The sequence below is a fragment of the Mesitornis unicolor genome, unplaced genomic scaffold (genome assembly GCF_000695765.1).
Source record: "Mesitornis unicolor isolate BGI_N332 unplaced genomic scaffold, ASM69576v1 scaffold1921, whole genome shotgun sequence".
Lineage (NCBI taxonomy): Eukaryota > Metazoa > Chordata > Aves > Mesitornithiformes > Mesitornithidae > Mesitornis > Mesitornis unicolor.
The window spans coordinates 25,393-33,521 of NW_010161477.1; positions in this window are offsets into that span (position 1 = coordinate 25,393).

Sequence of the window (8,129 nt, forward strand, 5' to 3'; positions counted from 1 at the left end):
GTCTCACTTTGTTTGCTTGCACTTTTCTTACCTGGACCATCAGGTCTCGGTTTCAGTGCTGCCGTTTCCTCACGCCACATGGTCCACCTCACTTTGCCAGTTCTGACCAAGCCGGAGTGGTGGGTGGATGGAAAGATTTGTTTCAACTTGGATTTTTTTTTTTTTCTTAACAAATAAGATTTCTATTCTATTTATAATGATATCTGAGGTACATAATAGGACAGTGTCACCTGCAGTGGAAGTAAGTTCTCTTTCAGGTCAGTCAGACCTTTCTTTTTGTGCTTGTCAGGAATCGTGATAACAGGACTTGTGGATATAAAGGCTTCCGGACCAGAGCAAGAAAATGATGCTTTGCTCTGAGCTAAGTGTATCCAGTTACTGTGACACTGGTGATTTCTAGATGTTTCCTTTCTCAGCAAGTTCTCCTTCCTGTTACACTTTCCTGCCTTTCTTTCTGAACATTTATTCAGGCAGACAACAAGTTTTGTGGGACTTGTGGTGTGCACTTTTAGCCTCTGCTTCACGAAAATGGAAAAGTGGGATGAGCAAGACACTCTTCTTCCTCTTGAGTGGAAGTTTTGTTTGCTTGCTTGTTTGTTTTTTCAATAGGGAGCCTGAGGTGGTTTCTTGTATGCCATTAGGAGTGCAGCAGTGGATATAAAAACATCCTGTGGGATTGGAGTAGCCACAGGCCTTGAGGGTTGTCTCATCTTGGAAAACAAAATAGTCTGCCTTTGATTAACTTAATGGAAAATAGTCTGGGCTTCACAAGTGCAATTTGAAATGAAAACTGCTGGGTTTGACTTTACATAAATGGGAGCAAGTTTGTTTAGTGAAAATGAACCTAGAGCTTCTCGTGCGCTGGGCTGTGCACACCTCAGAGATGGGAGGAATGGACTCCCATCTCCAGCAGCGATCCCTCTGTGAATGGCTTTTACCTCTCAACACGTACGTTTCTTTCTTTCTTCATTTGTTCCATGAAATTGCCGTCGTCAGGAGCGTGTATGGTGAGGTCCTGGTTTCCCAAATACTTCCTGTCAGACTGTAGGTACGTGCAGGAGAAGCTTGTCACTTCTTTCCACAGCAGTGGCTGGACAGCACTGCCTGCTGGCTTGTCCTGCTGTGAGCCTTGCTGAAAGGCTGACTCTGCCCTCAGAACTGCCGATAGCCCAGAAAATTCAGCCACCAAAAGCCTGCTGGTGAAAGACAGTTAAGTAGTGAAGTGGTCCAGGTGACATAGGTGTTGGATTTGCACAGGATTGTTCTGTACATCTTCATAGCCCACTTTTATCGTTCTTTTGTAAAGATGTGAAGAATCGGATCGTGTCTCTGTGCTGCACAGCAGCTCTGTCCCAGCTCTGTGCCCTGGCTCGCTGATCCCCAGTGTCCTGGGTGCCGGCACTGGGTCAGGTCGCGTGTGCAGAGGTGCAGTACTGAAGGAGCCGCTCACTTGCACGTTCCCGAGCAGGGATCCTAGCGGGGCCGCTGTCCGTGAACTGCAGAGCGTTCCCGACTGGCTGGGTTTTTAAAAGTCTTGACCCTTCAAGCTGCTCGATAAATTCCAGGTTGGCTGTGGGCAGTGGCTGTAACTCCAGCTGCAGTCTGGCAGTCTTTTCCTGCCCTGTGGTTTTGTGCAGCTGTGATTGTTTCATGCTCTGACATCTGGGAGGCTGTTTGCTGTACCGTGCTTGCTTTGACACACGTGCGTTTGGATATAATCCTTTCTCTCGAAACAGTTACTGCTTTGACAAAACAAGCAGGAGGAATGTTAAGGGCTGCACTTTTTTCGGTGTTGACACTTTTGCTTTTAAGTGTTCAATTTTCTGCCAAGGTTGTGTTTTTCACTCCGAGCAAAATCAGGTTTCCTTTCAGCGCTTGGATGGCTGCTCCACGTCCCTTCATGCACGGGCCTTGTTGACTAACTAGGCTGTGGAAGCAGATGGCGTGTCACAAACTGTTAAAATCACTCAAAAAAGGCAAAGAACCAAGAGCTACTAATCTTTTAAAAGAAGCTTAAGCAAATCAGTCTTCCTGTTAAGAGTTTCAGTGTTGATCGGTATCTTTTTCCTTTGGTAGATTGGAGAAAATGCTCATCTACCACTACCTTGGGGCCCTTAGAGAGAAGGAAGCGTTAACACCGTGCCAGGACGGGCAGTAGGTGAAGCAGCTGGGCCTCGTGGTCCACTTCTGGCACTGGGATTAATTCCAGTAAAAAGCAATGATGCGATTAAACTTCCAAGTTCTGAAGTGTGTTTCTGAGAGGTTGCCAATAGTTTCCAGTTCTTGAGAACTGCACGGCAGCAGTTCAGAGACAAGCAGGACTTGTGAGTATATCTAGAAAGGATTAAAAGTAATGGAGATACCATTATACTGTGGTAATGAACGTGTTTACCTGGAGTACCAGTGTAGCAGCAATGTGTGCAGGTACTTAACAGAGACTGGGAAGGCCTAGAAACACAAAACAGAGAAATGGAGATGGAGCTGGCACACATTGAGAAATACGGCAAAAAATAAGATTTTTTTTTTAATTTTTAATTGGAAAGGAGAGGTTAACCTAAAATAAGGTTAATTAAACCATCTTAGGGAAATGTTTTCACTGTCCTTGCTAAACCAGTGCAAAACCAATCGGTGTGTAATCCTTCAGGAAAAAGGAGGCCGTTGATACGGGACAGACCAAAGCTCTGTGTAGCTCCAGGTCTTGTTTCTGGCAGCGATCAGGAGCAGATGCTGAGGAAAGAGCGAGGGGATAGCATGGACCAGGGAATAGCTCCAGCTAGAAAACAGGCTGCCAAACTGAAACCTTTGTGTGTTCAATCTGCAGAGAGCTCTGGACTGAAATGTGCTGTTCTCCTTGGGCAGAAACTCAGGACGTTTCTCTGCGTTTTACTCCCCTGCTCTGTGTATCGCCTGCATTTACTCCGCTGGTTTTGGTGTCTGGAAGGGTGCTTGGGCGATAAGGAGCAAACTTTTAGTTGTGGCCCTCCGGAGTTTTCAAGCTCGAAGTAGTTTTAGGTATGGCATAGCAAATTATGGTGACAAACAACCAGTCAGTTTAAGCACCAATTTAATCTTCTTTCAGATACGATGATGCTGGAATGGAAGCATTATTGTAGTCTTCCAAAGGCCACATCTTTCACCGATTCTCCCTACTTTAGGAAATGGATCTAAGAGTAGTTTTTCCTTTTATGAAGGATTAGCCATTGAGGTGCTGATGAGAACAAACTCGAGTTCTTCTTTAATTGCACAGCAGTGCTGTGTGTATTGCACACTGAATCCAGGACCCGTTGATTTTCCAGCACCCTGCTGCTGCAGCAGCGGAAGAGAACAGGAAGGTTTGAGACAGTGAGGTCTGTCACTGCAAGAAATTCGGAAAAGGGCTTTTTCTGAGGATAACCTCAGACAGCTGTGGGTTGGCATGGCTGGCCAAAGGCAGGTAAATGTTCCAAGGAAGTGGCATCAGATGGAAACATTTCTGAGCATGGTTGCACATTGCAAGTAGCCACCAGAAGACCTCTCTTTTTTGTCATGCTAATGAGTGAAAACGCTCCTTGGAGTGTCTTGTTTAAAAACAAACAAGCAAAACCAAACCTGCTCCCCACTTGCTTACGACAGCAGTTTGGAGTTGATCCTTCGTCTGAATTGGATCCTGCCTAATAGCAGGAGTTGGCAGAGAATTGTTTCAGTAAACCAAACCAAGCAACAAACCCCCAATTGCTGTGGACAGAGCATTTGACCTGAGTTTGTCTCGTCTGGAAGGAATTCTGTTACTCTCCTTAGTGGGCAAAACACCTCCCTGGAGTGGCTCTTTACTGCAGCACAGTGTGAATTTAAGGCCGTGCTGTTCCTTTTACAATTTTTAACAAGTATTCTTCTCTGTTCTGTTGATTTGTCCATTTTAAAAGCCTATGCTCATTGTTTTCCATTGTTGAGAGGCCTATTTACTGTTTCCCATTTAGTATAAAGGTTTGCTGTTAATGAGGAAAAAAGACAGGATACGCTCAGTCGTTAAGCTGAGTTTGTAAAAGGCGTCTCTTGGCATTGGCTGTCTCTGCTACAGGAGCAAAGACAAGATTTCAAGACTGCAATTCTGTAAATGTGTAGGAATAGATTTGCCTTTTGCAGTGCAAGATCGGGCTTCAGGTGATCGAGTACCCAGTGGCTCTGTTTCAAACCCAGAACCTGTTTGAGTCTTGGTGCCAGCGCTGGGCGTCGCAGAGATGCAGCAGATGATCACGTCTTGCTCCGATCACTATTTCTGCCTTTCCACCTGTGTTGTCTGCCCTTTCCAGCGAGAATCAGTCATTCGGGGTTGTGATCTGCATGGGATAGCAGCTCACTTTTGTAAGACTGTGTGTGTATATAATTCCTAGATACGTGCATGCACTTGTGATGCTTATCTGATACAGCTGCAGGTGTTTTGCAGCGTAGCTGCAAGAACAACTCCTCTGCATTTGACTTTGTCTGCTGTTTTTCCATTTACTGATACAGGTAACGGTGTCTGAGAGAGCTCGACTCTGTAAGGTGAAGGCCTACAGAATTTCCGTTGGCTGTGCAGGACCGTGGCATTTTGCTGGCTAGGAGCAGGTAGGAATATGGCTGTTAAAAGGCAGGGCAAAGATAGAGACTAAAGCTTAAAGGTTACCGATCTATGAATCCTATACTACGGATGTAATGTGAAGTCTAAATTAGCAAAAAGTACTCTCTGATTTCTCAAACTGAGGCTTTTGCTCATGTTTCAGTCGTTGCAACAAGCTTAGATTAAAAGCAATATCCAAAAAAGGTGTTTCCTAAACCACGAGTGAGCTTTCTCACCCTCAGCAGTTCCACACTTCTTAATTCTCTTTCGGGCAGCGGACGAGGAAGTCCCTGTACACACGTGTCCTGTTTGAAGAGAAGTGGGGTCAGGGAGGGCTGTGGCCATAGAAGTCTTGTTTGCTCTCGTACAGCAGCGCTTCCAGTCCAGCGCTTACCTCTGCCACAAACCTCGCTCTAAACCGTGTTTTCCCACACGAGCTTTCTCCCCGTTTTGTCTTCTGAAGCACGTCTGAGAGTTTATAAAGCTTTAAAGAGACAGAGAAGCAGTGTCTGCAGATGGGGTTTGGGTTTTGTGGGGTGGGTTTCTATGTCGATTCGTCACTCGGGTTCAGCTGCTTTGCTCGCCCTCGTTCTCTCCTGTGTCTGTGTTGGGAAGACGCAAACTTTGACTCTCGGCTGTCCAGGGCTTTTCTTTCCAGTTTCAGGATTCCACTGACAGCTGAGCCTGAAAACCCCCTAACTTCTCCAGATTAGAAGACAATATATATTTTTATAGAAATGTAATTGTATATTTTAAAAACCAGTTTCCTGCAGCTTCTCCACGTGTATTTCCCCCCCACCCCCTTGTAGATTTGATATAAACTTTTTTGTGTTCATTCTTTTTATGTTGTTTTTAAATTTGTAGTCAAAGCTTTGGTGTACTGTACAGGAGCAGTCAGCCTTTGTAATTACTGTATAAATGCTTTATAATAAAGTGTATTACTTTTATTTTAACAAGCGAGCAGACACTGCCTTTTGTGTGTTTGCTGCCTAGGGCACCTTTAAAAAGACTGTTACGTGTTAAAAATGTACATATATAAATATATTGACCTGTTGCTGTACAGTTGTGATAGACTGGACTGAATTTATTTTTGGTGTGCTTTTTTTTTTATAAAATATTAATACACTAAAGGAAATCTTGCTGATGTGATTGTAATGTACTATGTAACTTATTTACTTAATATCCTCTATATATCTACAAAAACCTTTTATTAAATGAGGTGTAACAAAATAGTTTCACAGCTGTTTTTTCACAGGGTCGATGGTGATCATGTGTCCTTTGCGACCCTGCTGTTTCATCACACCCACCTCTGTTTCCCGTGGCAATCCTCGAGGCAGTTTCTCAATGGAAACTTCTCCGCAACCTGAATCTAAGGGATTTTTTAACGTATTTGGTTACGCGGTGCTGACCTCATTTCTTCTGGCAGTAGCTGGATCTCTTGCTGTGGATTTTAACCATTAGTGCGCTTCCATCCATCCTCAAAACGAAGATCCCTTCTGCTTTGGTAGTTCACTGGTTTAGGTAACTAGGACAGGTAGGTGTTCCTCACACCTCTGGCCATGAAGGCTTTAAAAGCTGCACATGTTTTGCTCCATACAGCAGATGGTACAAACGTGCACTGGTGTCTGCCTGGCCGCCCGCTGCAGCTCCGGCAGAATCCAAGGCAGGACCTCTTCTTTTTAGTGGGCAATTTATCCCGACTGATTTTCATCAGCAAAGCTGGCAGGAGAAACACAGCTCAAGACATTAAAACGCTCTTTTCTTTTCAGCTCAGCGTAGAAGCCCTTGCTTTAATTTACTCCTGTGGATGGGGTGGTTGATCAGCAGCAGCATTTGGAGAAGGAAGTGGTCTTATGTTTGGGGGCAAAAAGATCCAGGGAACACCACAGCCTTCACTTCACTTCAGAGAGAAGACGAAGACTTTGCTTAAGGCTTTAAATGTCTCTGCTTCCCTCTCACACCCAATTGGCAAAAGTGCTAAAGGTTGGCTGCTTCGTACTGAAACTGTGAAGCCTTGCAAACAAACTTTGGATGATCCAACAAGCGTCAAGTTTGGGACATTTGTTTTAATTGTATTTTTTAATTGGTGGCCCCAAGCCCAGGCTTCTGGAAGTTACTTCAGCTACTGGAAAAAGATGTCATAAATCAGGTGGTTATCAGTTGCAGTCAGGGGTATTGTGAGGAAGTCTGCAGTAACTGTGTATTACAGCTGGCATTGCAGGATGCTGTTCCTGTCACTTCTGACACCAACTACCGTGGGCTGTGGGGTAGAAAGCTTTTGCCTTACCTCAGTTTTGAAATGAGATTTCAGTGACGCTCTCTGCTGAAGGCTAAAGTTTCTATTCCAGAATTAACCAGTTGCCCTCCTCTTGTCCTTGTTTCATGGAACTGAGAGTGTATTGCTGGTAACGGGACTTAAATTCAAAGTGAATTAGTAATTTTGTACTGGAGAAAGACTGACTGTTTATTGAACTTACTTGGCTTTTGTCTCTGTAGAGCAGTAGTAGAATTTTCTCTTAGGACCTGAGAAAAAGTCTGGCAACCAATGTCTTAAAAGATTGAAAAATATTTATGTACCAGATGACAACAATCACAACGTATCAGCATTTTTAAAGTTCAAGTTATTTTCTATCCTAAAATATAGAGGCAATAAGGAACAGCATTTACAGACTATAAACACATTGCTTCCCTGAGCAGCTAGGAAAGTTTAACAAGAGCAAAATCTAGTTTCTGAATGCTCTTCACAAGCTGAGCTATTTCATTACACAACAGCCAAAGACATTTGTATAAAATAACGTTATATTATTTTTTTTTTTTTAAACAAGTTTCACAGAATAACATTTATAAACACAGGCCTAAATAATTTAAACACAGCAAATGTAACAGCTTGGTCATGCTACAAAATGACTGTATACAAAAGGTAGCCAAAGGGGATGTTAAAAGTGCTCTCTTGCTTGAAGATTTCTCAAGCTGAGTCTGCTTCGAGTGTGACCTGAGTCAGCTGCTGCTTCTCAGGTCTCTTCTCACAGTTTTCCAGCAGTTCTCGATATAACCACTGCATACATCAGCTCTTCGAAGAGACGTCACTGTGCTAACAAGCAAGTACCAAACCTAGCTACTTCCTATCGCTCATTAAATTTTAGATCTCTCTAAGGAACAAAGTGGATGCTAATCCTCCATCATTACACTGGGAAAAGCAGAATTCCACATGGCTTGCAAGTTTTACATGGGTGCTCTTTTCATCCATGAACAATAATGTGCTTGCTGCTTTAGGGGATGTGGTGATAGGGAAAAGCAAAGAGGAGCAGAGCAAGCCAGGCCTGCCTGTGTTCTACTCGGCCTCTCGACAGGGGTGTGCAGGCCAAGCGTCGCTCTTAGCTTCCACGTGGCATAGCACCAGCAACGAGCACAGCGGCTCCTTTAGTTCTACCACCTGTGTATGCCTTCCACCACATCCAGTGCATCACTTTAAAGTGCAACTTCTTAAATTTAGGGAATCTTTACTCTGGAGGAGAAAGAGTTGAGAGGGAGGTGATTTGTTCTTGCGGGTAAT